Source organism: Sus scrofa, chromosome X (assembly GCF_054392235.1).
Source record: "Sus scrofa isolate SSC_HxYL_T2T_F1_AM1 chromosome X, Sscrofa_HxYL_maternal_Yorkshire_Landrace_v2.0, whole genome shotgun sequence".
Taxonomy (NCBI): Eukaryota; Metazoa; Chordata; class Mammalia; order Artiodactyla; family Suidae; genus Sus; species Sus scrofa.
Window position 1 is genome coordinate 122,240,880 of NC_139401.1, and position 12,509 is coordinate 122,253,388.

The 12,509-nt window shown below is 44.6% G+C and overlaps 1 pseudogene; it reads left to right on the forward strand.

The window, feature by feature from the left end:
* Nucleotides 1-12,509, forward strand: part of LOC102165590 (transmembrane 9 superfamily member 2-like) — a 95,148-nt pseudogene that overhangs the window by 14,789 nt on the left and 67,850 nt on the right.

Sequence of the window (12,509 nt, forward strand, 5' to 3'; positions counted from 1 at the left end):
CATCTGATTAGGAACCATGAGGTTGCGGGTTCGATCCTTGGCCTTGCTCAGTGGGATAAGGATCTGGCATTGCCGTGAGCTGTGGTGTAGGTCGCAGACGCGGCTCAGATCCTGCGTTGCTGTGGCTCTGGTGTAGGCCGGTGGCTACAGCTCTGATTTGACCCCTAGCCTGGGAACCTCCATGTGCCACAGGAGAGGTCCTAGAAAAGGCAAAAAGACAAAAAAAAAAAAAAAAGAAAAGAAAAAGAAGAAGTAGTTTTAATACCTCCCTGACATTGAATACTGTTTTTTGGGACTTAGATTAAAAATCTGAACTTACATAAGTTCCCTGGCGGCTCAGCATGTTGAGGATCTGGCAATGTCACTGATGTGGCTCGGGTCACTGCTGTGGTGTGTGTTTGATCCCTGGCCTGGGAACTTCCTCATGCTGTGGGTGCACCTCCCCAAAACACTGAACTTACATACATGTAAGATGATGTTAACATTGCTTGATGTGAAATTCTTGTTAAATCTGTTACTGAAAAATATTTATATTTAGAGAGTTCCCTTTGTGGCTCAGTGGTTAACGAACCCAACTAGGATCCATGAGGATGCGGGTTCTACCCCTGACCTCGCTCAGTGGGTTAAGAATCTGGCGTTGCCTCGAGCTGTGGTGTAGGTCGCAGAAGTGGCTGGGATCTGGCATTGCCATGGCTGTGGTGTAGGCCGGCAGCTGTAGCTCCAATTCAGCCTCTAGCCAGGGAACCTCCATATGCTGTGGGTGCGGCCCTAAAAAACAAAAAAAAAAGTTTATATTTAGGGTTATTGATAATATACCAGTGATATGGTGTTGTGATATGGAAGATGGAAAAAAGCACTGCACACCAGGATTTCCGATAGGATGTTTTATTACCAAAAGTAGCGTATCAAAAGGTGCTTGCTGGAGTTTTTCCATCGTGGGGCTGCGGAAATGAATCTGATTAGGAACCATGAGGTTGTGGGTTTGCTCCCTGGCCTTGCTCAGTGGGTTAAGGATCTGGTGTTGCCGTGAGCTGTGGTGCAGGTTGCAGATGCGGCTCGGATCTGGTGTTGCTGTGGCTGTGGTGTAGGTCAGCAGCTGTAGCTGTGATTAGACCCCTAGCCTGGGAACCTCCATATGCTGCGGGTGCGGCCCTAAAAAGCAAAACAAAAGACCAAACAGACAGAACAAAAGATGCTTGCATTATCAATGTAGTATTGAGAGCTTACTACAGAAATGTAAGAACGTTGCTTCACTTACAGTTTGCTTTCTATTACAGTCACTTAAAAAGCATCAATGAGACACCTACCAGCTTCTTGGTTTGGGGCTAGGTGTTGAGAGTATGAAGGCAAGTAGATGTGATCCCTGTCCTCTAGAAGGTCACCGTCCTGAGTAGGGAGATAGACGTGTAAGCAGTTCAGTGCCAAAAAGTGTCCTATGGTAGGAGACTGAGGGGCAAGGAGGACATAATGGAAGGAATGAAAGGGCGTTTGTCCGATGAACGGGTGGGTGAGCATTTCTAGTCGGGCCGTCAGTGTGGTCAAGAGCTTGGAAGTCTGAAAATAGCATACACTGTGGTGGGGGAGCTGTGAGCAGCTGAGCATGTCTGTGGCATAAGTTCTGGGGTTTGGGGGTTGCAGACGGGATGAAGCTGAAAAGGGGGGTGGGCAGAAGGCAGATCATGGAGCCAGGGCCTGCATACAAGGGGAAGGAAAATAGCATTGAACACCTGTTATGAGCCAGAAGCAAGGTTGTATTACTCTATACACAGTGACTGATTTAATCCTCAGAACAGCCCTGTTGCTAGAATCTACTTCTGCTGTTTTACAGATGATGAAATTCAGTCACTGAGACGGTAAGTGACATGACTAGGGACATACAGCTAGTAAGTGGCAGAGACAGGACTCCAACTCAGATCTTTTTGGCTTGCAAGTCCCAGTCGTACTGTGTTTGAAATCTGCCTTGTGCTTCTCCAACTGCTTTCCACTGGGCCCTAGGGTAACAGAAATATCTTAGAAGTTCCCGTGGTGGCTCAGTGGAAACGAATCTGACTAGTGTCCATGAGGACTCAGGTTTGATCCCTGGCCTCACTCAGTGGGTTAAGGATCTGGCATTGCCATGAGCTGTGGTGTAGGTTGCAGACGTGGTCGGATCCTGTGTTGCTGTGGCTGTGGTGTAGGCTGGCATCTATAGCTCTGATTTGACCCCTAGCCTGGGAACCTCCATATGCCGCTGGTGAGGCCCTAAAAACACACACACACACACACACACAAAGGATCTTAGGTCTGCCGTGGAGGCTAATGGAGAGGCTGAATGGGCATGAAAGGGCTCAACCAAGGCAGCACTGCTTTTAATCTGTCTTTTTTTTTTTTTTTTGGTCTGAGGCCTATGGAGGTTCCCACTTTTGGGGTCAAATTGGAGCTATAGCTGCCGGCCTATGCCACAGCCTCAGCAATGCCAGATCTGAGCCATGTATGTGACCTACACCAGAGCTCATGATAGTGCTGGATCCTTAACCCACTGAGCAAGGCCAGGGATCGAACCCACAACCTTGTGGTTCCTACTCAGATTCGTTTCTGCTGCACCACAACGGGAACGCCTATAATCTGTCTTAAACGTGGAAACTCAATGTGTATCAATGATGGGGATGAAAGAGTTCCCTGGTGGCTCAGTGGGTTAAGGATCTGGCATTGTCACTGCTGTGGCTCGGGTTCAATCCCTGACCTGGGCACTTCCGTGTGCCTTGGTTCTGCCAAAACACAATAAAACAACAAACAAAAAAATCCCTAATGGGGATGAAAGGGAAGGGTGAGAGAGTAGCATAGGATGACTGCCAGGTTTCTGGCTTGGCTGTCTAATTGATGGTACCCCTTCATTGTTGTTTTCTTTCCAGGGAAAGGGGCAGTGCTTCTTGAATTTCAGTCATTTATATACCACCTTGGTGATTTTTACCACCTCTGAGGCACCTTTATTATTTTTATCCATAATTTCACTTAGGGAGTTCCCATTGCGGCTCAGTGGGTTATGGACCTAACTAGTATCCATGAGGATATGGGTTTGATGCCTGGCCTTGCTCAGTGAATTAAGAATCAGGCATTGCTGGGAGCTGTGGTCACAGATGTGGCTCAGATCTGGCGTTGCTGTGGCTGTGGTGTAGCCTGGCAGCTGCAGCTTCAATTTGACCCCTAGCCTGAGAACCTCCGTATGCCAAGGGTATGACCCAAAAAAGAAAAAAAAAAAAAAAAAAAAAAAAAAACCCCAAAAGACAAAAACCAAAAAACAAAAAAACATAATTTAACTTAAATTTATTTAATTTTGTCTTTTTTTTTTTTTTTTTTGCCTTTTCTGGGGCCGCTCCTGTGGCATATGGAGGTTCCCAGGCTAGGGGTCGAATCGGAGCTGTAGCCACTGGCCTACACCAACCACAGCCACAGCAACACGGGATCCGAGCCGCGTCTGCGACCTACACCACAGCTCATGGCAACGCCAGATCCCTAACCCACTGAGCAAGGCCAGGGACCGAACCTGCAACCTCATGGTTCCTAGTCGGATTCACTAACCACTGAGCCACAACGGGAACTCCTTAAACTTATTTAAAAGGAAGTTACAGAAATCACAAGTTTAGTGTACCACCTATGTATTTTATTCATCAATTTTCAATAAATTAAAAAGCAGAGTACAAATTGTTTACTACTGCCTAAAATTATCTCATATATCCCCAGTGGTATGTATTCTTCACAGTGGGAAACATTTACATGGGGATATGGAGGAAAAGCAGCAAACAATTGCTTAGTTGATAATTCTTTTAAAGTAAGGAAAAGGAGGAGTTCCCGTCGTGGCTCAGTGGTTAGTGAATCCGACTAGGAACCATGAGGTTGCGGGTTTGATCCCTGGCCTTGCTCAGTGGGTTAGGGATCGGGTGTTGCCATGAGCTGTGGTGTAGGTCGCAGATGCGGTTCGGATTGACCCCTAGCTCTGATTCGACCCCTAGCCTGGGAACCTCCATATGCCTTGGGAATGGCTCAAGAAAAGGCAAAGAGACAAAAATAAATAAATAAAGTAAGGAAAAGGAGTTATGGAAAAGGAGAATATTGGATTAACATAGTCTGTTTGACACTATATGAAAATCTAAGGAGTTCCCTGGTGGTGCAGTAGGTTAAGAATCTGGCATTGTCACTGCTGTGGCTTAGTTCACTGCTGTGGCACAGGTTTGATCCCTGGCCCTGGAATTTCCACATGTCATGGGCACAGCCAAAAAAAGAGAGAGTCTATATGGAACGGTTCTTTGGGACCATTTAAAGACCACATCTTTGAAGATCAATTCTGTAAAGAATAAATGGACCAATAGGATGAAAGTGCCCCTGTGGGCCCGAGTAGCGGTAACTTTTATTAACATTTGTGAGTTGCCAATCTAAGATTACCAGGGTTAAGTAAAACCAGCAGTTGTCTTTTGGGCATCCCTTTTATATATAGAGGAATGCTTTGTGAATTTTCTCATTTTTAAAAAATTATTTATTTATTTTTTGTCTTTTTAGGGCCACACCCGTGGCATATGGAGGTTCCCAGGCTAGGGAACCACAAGCCTACACCACAGCCACAGCAACGCCAGATCTGAGCCACGTCTGTGACCTACACCACAGCTCATAGCAACACCAGATCCTTAACCCACTGAGCGAGGCCGGGGATCAAACCCACAACCTCATGGTTTCCTAGTCGGATTCGTTTCTGCTGCACCACGATGGGAACTCCCTTTTCTCATTTATTTTAAAGGGTATTTATTTTTAGATTCCCTCCCATTGCAAAGTTAAAGCTGTAGGGGAGTTGTTTATCCTGTTTAAGGATCTGGCGTTGCCTTGAGCTGTGGTGTAGGTGGAATATGCAGCTGGGATCTGGCGTTACTGTGGCTGTGGTGTAGGCCGGCAGCTGCAGCTCCGATTGGTGTCCTAGCCTGGGAACCTTCATATGCCGCGGGAGCGGCCCTAAAACAAAAAAGAATTCGGCCAGCTTCCCTGTAGGTCTCCACACGTCCCTCCTTGTGCACAACACTCCCCCTTCCCCTAAAATAACCACTGTCCTAACTTTTACCCTGATCACTTGTTTGAGTTTCTTTCACAGTCTTATCCCTCACATCTATGTCCCTAGATGCTATAGTTTAGATTTGACTATTTTAGATATATATCTTCAATATTCTATTGTAAGCATTTTTAAACACACAGAAAGGTGCATAAATTATAGAGTGAACAGTCATATGTTCATTGGCTAGATTCTCCAATTAGCATTTTTCTGTATTTGATTGATCACACATCCATTTGTCCATTCCTGTATCATTCATTCACACAATGGTGCATTTTCCCCTGTCCCTGATGTCCTGCCAGTTGGCAGATGGATCCAGTGGCTTGATCTGATTCAGGTTTGACCTTTCCGATGAGATAAGGTACTGATGTGTTCTTTCATCAGGAAGTACATGACGTCTCTTTTTAAAACGTATATTTATTATTTAGAGCAGTTTTAGGGTCAGAGAAAAATTGAGCAGCAGGTACAGAGACTTCCCGTGTACCTTCTGCCCCCACACACACATAGTCGACGTCATCACCAGAATGTGGTACGTTTGTCAGGGTTGATGAACCTTCATTGATACACCATTATCTCCCAAAGCCCACAGTTTGCATTAGGTTCACTCTTGGTGGTGTGCATTTCATGGATTTGGACCAGTGTCTAATGACATGTATCCACTCTTAGAGTATGGTACAGAGTAATTTCACTGCCCTAAAAATCTGCGTTCTGCCTACTCATCCTCCCCACACCTGATGCCTTTGGTTTCTCTCTTTTATTATGATAACTGGATTCATTAATTCATTAGAATGTGCCCAGGCTGAAGCACCAGGCGGGCCACAGAATGAGCTTTGGTCAAACCGGAAGCGAACCCCTTTTCCCTTGCAGTGTCCATCCGGCGCCCTCTACTGGCAAAGCTTCGTTCAGTGCCCGCTTGCAAAGGAAAACTTGAAAATATTTAAGGGGCCAGATAATTTTCACAGAGGTCAAGGACCATGAATTTGAGGAAGAGAGGCAAGAAATCAAGAATTGGCACACGTGACACGCATGTGCTGATCAATACTCTGATGAAAGAACATGCTCGCCTGTCTCCAGAAACCTTTGTGCAGCTCGGCTTGGGTACCCTTTTCCTGCATCACAGCCTGGGAATTCTCTCTGGGAGGGAAGCTTCCGGCTTCCCCCTCTCTGGGTGATCACTCTCTTCATGTACTTCGTTGTCCCAAATCTGAAAAACTGTCGTTTCATATTTTTTACTAATGTGAAAAAGATGTTTAAGGTGCAAGAGTAAATCTGGGCTCATGTTATTCTGCCGTGTCTGGAGGAGGAAGTCCAACCCTCCTGCCTTCTGTTTGCAAACATTTACTTGGTGTCACTTGCCTGTCCTTGCATTGTTCCCTTTTGAGAGTCTCTTTCTTTTAGCCGTGTCTCTTCCTGTGTACAGTATGTTGTTGAGTTTTGCTTTGCGGCGTCCTCTGAAAAATCTTTTCCTCTTAATGGGCGAGTTATGCCCGTTTGTTTATTGATGTGACATTTGCTTTCAGTTCTGTTATGTTTTGTGTACTGTTTTGATATTCCATATTTTACTGATTCTAAAACTCATGTTTCCCCATATTTTAACATTTGCGAAATCAAGGTGTGTCTTGGAGTCGAGGGCATGTTAAAGTTTAATTGGCAGTGTTTTTTCTTTTATTTAGCGGCACATAAAAGAATGTTTTACAATCTATATTTTAGATTCCATAAAATATAATATTTATTTGAAGGTCTTTATGTGGTCTACATTTTTACTCTTGTAGAAGTACATTGTTACTGTACTTCTAATATTTAAGAAGGTTTGTATTTCTGTGAGAGTCCTTTATGTATTTATTTTTGGCTGTGACTGAGGCATGCGGAAGTTCCTGGGCCAGGGATCGAACCCTCAACACAACAGCGACCTGAGCCGCAACAGTGACAGTGCTGGATCCTTAACCCACCAGGCCACCAGGAAACTCCTGGTGACTTATTGGTTACCTCTTTCTTTAGAGAGTGTTATACAGTTTCATGACTTTGTGTCTGGTTATGAATTTTTGTTTTGTTTTGGGTTTTTTTTTTTTTTTTTGGCTGTACCCAGTATATGCAAGTTCCTGGGCCAGGGATCAAATTCCAATTGAAGCTTTGACCTACAGCACAACTGCCAGCAACGCCAGATCCTTAACCTGCTTCACCACAGTGGGAATTCCCTGTTTTGCTTTGTTTTTAATTCTGTGTGTAATTCCTTGAGTTTCCTGGATTGGTGCCTTTTATTGGTACTCTAATTCTCAGCCGTTGTCAGATATTTTTTTTTTTACAAGTTTTATTTTTATTGATCGCATAGAAGCTATATTAGTTTCAGGTATACAGTGTAATTATTTGGCTTTTTTTTTTTTGTCTTTTTGTCTTTTGTCTTTTTTTTGTTGTTGTTGTTGTTGTTGCTATCTCTTGGGCCGCTTCCGCGGCATATGGAGGTTCCCAGGCTAGGGGTTGAATCGGAGCTGTAGCCACCGACCTACACCAGAGCCACAGCAACGCAGGATCCGAGCCGTGTCTGCAACCTACACCACAGCTCACGGCAACGCCGGATCGTTAACCCACTGAGCAAGGGCAGGGACCGAACCCGCGACCTCATGGTTCCTAGTCGGATTCGTTAACCACTGCACCACGATGGGAACTCCTAATTATTTGGCTTTTGTATTTGTTGCAAAAAGGTCATCACCATCAGTCTAGGTAAGGTACACTCCCAAGTAGTTACAGTGTGTTTTTTCTCTTGTGATGAGGTCTTCTGAGGCTAAGAGATGTTGAGTGGTTTTCCTCATCCGCTGCTGACCCGAGGTCAGACTTCAGGTCAGTGGGGTCTTGCTCTGACCTCTTTCCATCATCAGCCACAGCACATCCTGTCAGGCCTCCTTTGCTGGGCCAGTGAGACGAGGCAACGGCAGGCAGGAGTTAAGTTTCATGTTTTGCATCCCAGCTCTGCCTCTTGTAACTCTGAGATCTGGGGCATGTTGCGTATTCTCTTTGAGTCTATACCTTCTCCTCTGTAAACAGGGTTAACAGGAGCATCTTCAAAGGCTGCCTTGGGAATTAAGACAGCTCACCCCTCCATGCCCAGCACAGTGGCTGCTGCTCTCAATGAACACACAATTCCTCTGTCAGATATTTTCTTTTCAGATTCCAGGTAAAGCTATGTTAACTGTTATTTTTCTCCTTTATGTCTCTTAACTTCCCTCTTGAGTTTCCTTTTTTTTTTTTTTTTGTCTTTTTAGGGCCCCACTCACGGCATATGGAGGTTCCCAGGCTAGGGGTTGAACTGGAGCTGGAGCTGCCAGCCTACACCACAGCCACAGCAACATGGGATCTGAGCCATGTCTGCAGTTTACACCACAGCTCACAGCAACGCTGGATCCTTAACCCCCTGAGCGTGGCCAGGGATCGAACCTATGTCCTCATGGATACTAGTCATATTCATTTCTGACGGCCACAATGAGAACTCACCCCCCCCCTTTTATGGTATCTGTTCTATGTTCTTCTGGTCTATCTTCTAGTCTATAAATTCTCTTTTCACTTGTTTCTTAAGAGAATTTCAGCAATCATCTCATTTCTATAATTTTTCTTCAAATATGCTAGGTCATTGTTTCATACTTTTCTCTTTCATGCACCTGCTTTCGCACTTACATTTGGTTAATTTAATCTGCCTCTGTTCGTTCCTGGGTCTGAAATCTTTATAAGTTTGTTTCTGCTGATTTTTGCTCTTGATTCCTTTTTTCCTTGCATGCTGCACTATTCTGATGACATCTTCATTGCTCTCAAAAATTGTTTGTGAACTTTCTTTGAGTCCTAGGATCAAAGTACTTTCCTCCAGAGAGGATTTTCATTTACTTTCACAAGGCATCTTTGGGGAATACCAGTTGGGGACCTCCTTAAAGCAGATTCATAACTCAAACTTTTTGGGGTCACTTAGATGATATGACCAGCCTGCACATCTATGTTATGGCTGATATATGGCCACCCTTTTTTTTTTTTTTTTTTTTTTTTTTTTTTTGCTTTTTAGGGCTGGACCCATGGCACATGGAAGTTTCCAGGCCAGGGGTTGAATCGGAGCTACAGTTGCCGGCCTATGCCACAGCTACAGTCACAGCAACTCAGAATCCCAGCTGCGTCTGCGACCTGCACCACAGCTCACAGCAACGCCGGCTCCCCAGTCCACTGAGTGAGGCCAGGGATCAAACCCGAATCCTCATGGACACGAGTCAGGTTCATTACCACTGAGCCACAACAGGAACTCCCATGTGGTCACAACTTTTTAAGGGCAGTTTTATTTCTCTCTACCCACCCCTGCCTTGTTCTGTTTAGCTTCAAGGCCATTTTCCCAATAGTCTGTTAGGACTGTAGGAGCAGGTTCACTTGTGGTTCACCCTTATCCTGAGGGTGTTGCTTTTGAAAGGAGTGGGTGGTTTCAGCTTAATGAACATAGGGTCTCATGGTAGCCTCCTCGCCTGGGAGGGCTCTCCGTGACTTCCCTCCTCTCCATTTCATGAAGTTCGAGTTTGCCCAGATCAGTGGGTGTCCTCAGGGCAACAGCAGCACCAGGGCTCCCTTACCCAGCTGGCCTTGGGCATCCTGCCTTCCCCTAGATTTCGACGTGGCAGTTCCTTACTTTCTTCTCACCTCGTGTTGCTTTTATTTTTTAAAATTTAAAGACTTGATGTTTTGAGAGCAAGCTTAGGTTCACAGCAAAACTGAGAGCAGGGTACAGAGATTTTTCCATATCCTCCCGGCCCCGCACAGGCACAGTCTCCTCCATTCTCAGCATCCTCCACCACAGTGGGACATTTGTTACAACTGATGGGCCTACATCGATGCGTCACATCATAATCACCCAAAGTCCATAGTTTATATTAGGTTTCACCCTTAGTGTGGACGTTCTATGCTCATGTTGCTTTTAAGGAGGTATTTGTGATATTTATCATTCGTAGTTTTCAGCAGGAGATTTGGCCCAAATAAGCTTGGGATTGGAAATCTATTTAAAGTATTAATGCATGACTTTAACATTTAGTAGGAAGGAAACTTTTCGTGATTTCCTTATTCTGAGCCAGGTTCTAGGTCTTTCCATATCATTTCTCACGTAATCCTCTTAAATATTTTATGAATTTTTTTTTGATGGCCCATCCTTTTCTTCAGTTCTCTCCTTTTTAAATTTTTTAAAATTAAAATTCTTTATTGAAATATAGTTGCTTTACAGTGTTGTGTTAGACATTTTTGTGAGTTAAGTGATGGTAGTCCTGTTTTACAGCTAAGAAAACCAAGGTCCAGAAAGACTGAAATACAAAGGATTGTATACATACCAAAGATGTACATGGCAAAATCTGAATTCCATCCCAGTGGTTTTTTTTTTTTTTTTTTTTTTGTCTTGTTGTCCTTCTAGGGCCACATCTGTAGCATATGGAGGTTCCCAGGCTAGGGGTTGAATTGGAGCTACAGCTGCCGGCCTACACCACAGCCACAGCAACGCAGGATCTGAGCCACGTCTGTGACCCACAACACAGCTCACGGCAACGCCGGATCCTTAACCCACTGAGCAAGGGCAGGGATTGAACCCACAATCTCATGGTTCCTAGTCGGATTCATTTCCGCTGCACCACGACAGGAACTTATGTTCTTTTTGCACCATACCAGACTAGCTGTTGCATTTTTTGAGCATCTACAGGATATTAGTTCTGAGGACGTTTGAGAAGTGCCTGGTACACAGTGGATGTTCAAAAATATTTGTGGTCTGAATAAATGAATCACTGAGCCAGAAAAAGTTCCTAGCCTTGTGATCTACTGGAGAACACAGTTTACTAGGGGATGTAAACATGTGAATACATCGAGTACAGTTTGCTGTGGTAAGTGGCATAAATGTGAGCTGAGTGCTGTGAGAGCACAGAATAAAGAATTCTTTTTAGTAATTTATCAGATTATAAGTAGAGGCTGTAGGGAGTTCCCTCATGGCTCAGTGGGTTAAGGATCCGGTGTCGTCACTGCTGTGGCTCAGGTTGCTGCTGTGGTGCAGGTTTGATTCCTGGCCTGGAATCTTCTGCATGCTGTGGGTGCTGCCAAAAAAAAGAAAAAAAAAGGTAGAGGCTGTGGCAGTAGATGAATCTGGAAAGACAAGCAGGATTCAGATCCTGAAGGACCTTGTGACCATGTTATTGCTCAGCTTGGGTGCTTACTTTATGCCTGATGGTGGATGAACTGCTCGGCAGGGGTTGATTTAATCCTCACAGCACCCCGTTAGCATTTTTACGTATAGATAGGAAAAGCAAGATGTTAAGCAAATTGGATTGTGATGATCATTGTACAACTATAAATGTAATAAACTCATTGAGTAATAAAAAAAAAAAAAGACGTTAAGCAACTTGGCCAAGGTCACACAGGCTAGTAGCAGAAGCCGTATTACCTGAGCTTTCAACCCAGGCAGTTTGACTGTGGAGTCCGCTTCCTTGACCCCTACCTATGCTTTTGTTTTGTTCTCTTTTGCTTCTAGTAGCATATATCCTGGACACACTTATACTACTAGCTACCAGATCTGCTACTACCAGATCTGCTGCTACCAGATCTACTAGCTGCATTTGATTTCTCTGTATGGATTTAGCATTCTTTCATTTAACTGTGTTGATAGACATTTTTCGTTGTTTCTAGGTTTTTGCAATTACGGACATGCTGCGGTGAGCAGTACTTACTCTTTACTCCAAGCCGATTCTGATACACCCCACAGGGTCACTCTTACCCTTTGATTAATCATCAATGGACGAAAATTTCCTTCAGGGCCCTCTCAATTCTGAGATTCGAAGAATCCCGATTCTTTTTTTATTTTTATTTTTGGCCATGCCTGAGGCATGCAGATGTTCCTTGGTCAGGGATCAAACTTGTGCCACAGCAGTAACCAGAGCCACAGCAGTGACAATGCCAGATCCTTAACCTGATGAGCTGCCAGGGAACTCCAAAAAGTCACTTTTTTTTCTTTTTTTTTTTTGTCTTTTTAGGTCCGCACCCGTGGCATATGGAAGCTCCTGGGTTAGGGGTCAAATTAGAGCTACAGCTGCTGGCCTACACTACAGCCGTGGCAACTCAGGATCCGAGCCGTGTCTGCCACCTACACCAGAGCTCATGGCAACACCGGACCCTTAACCCACTGAGTGAGGCCAGGAGTCGAGTCTGTGTCTTCATGGATGCTAGTCAGATTTCGTTTCTGCTGCACCACGGTAGGAACTCCAGACAGTCACAATTCTTAGTTTATGAGTGCTACCTGTGTAGATTACTCAGTGTGGTAATTGACAAGGCTCATTTGTACTCATTTTCTGAAGATCGAAGGCCTGGGTGACATCATGGCTAATATTTACCAAAGGCTTCCTGTGCCAAGCACTGCACTAAAATGTTATTCTATTTAATCCTCTCAGCTATCAAG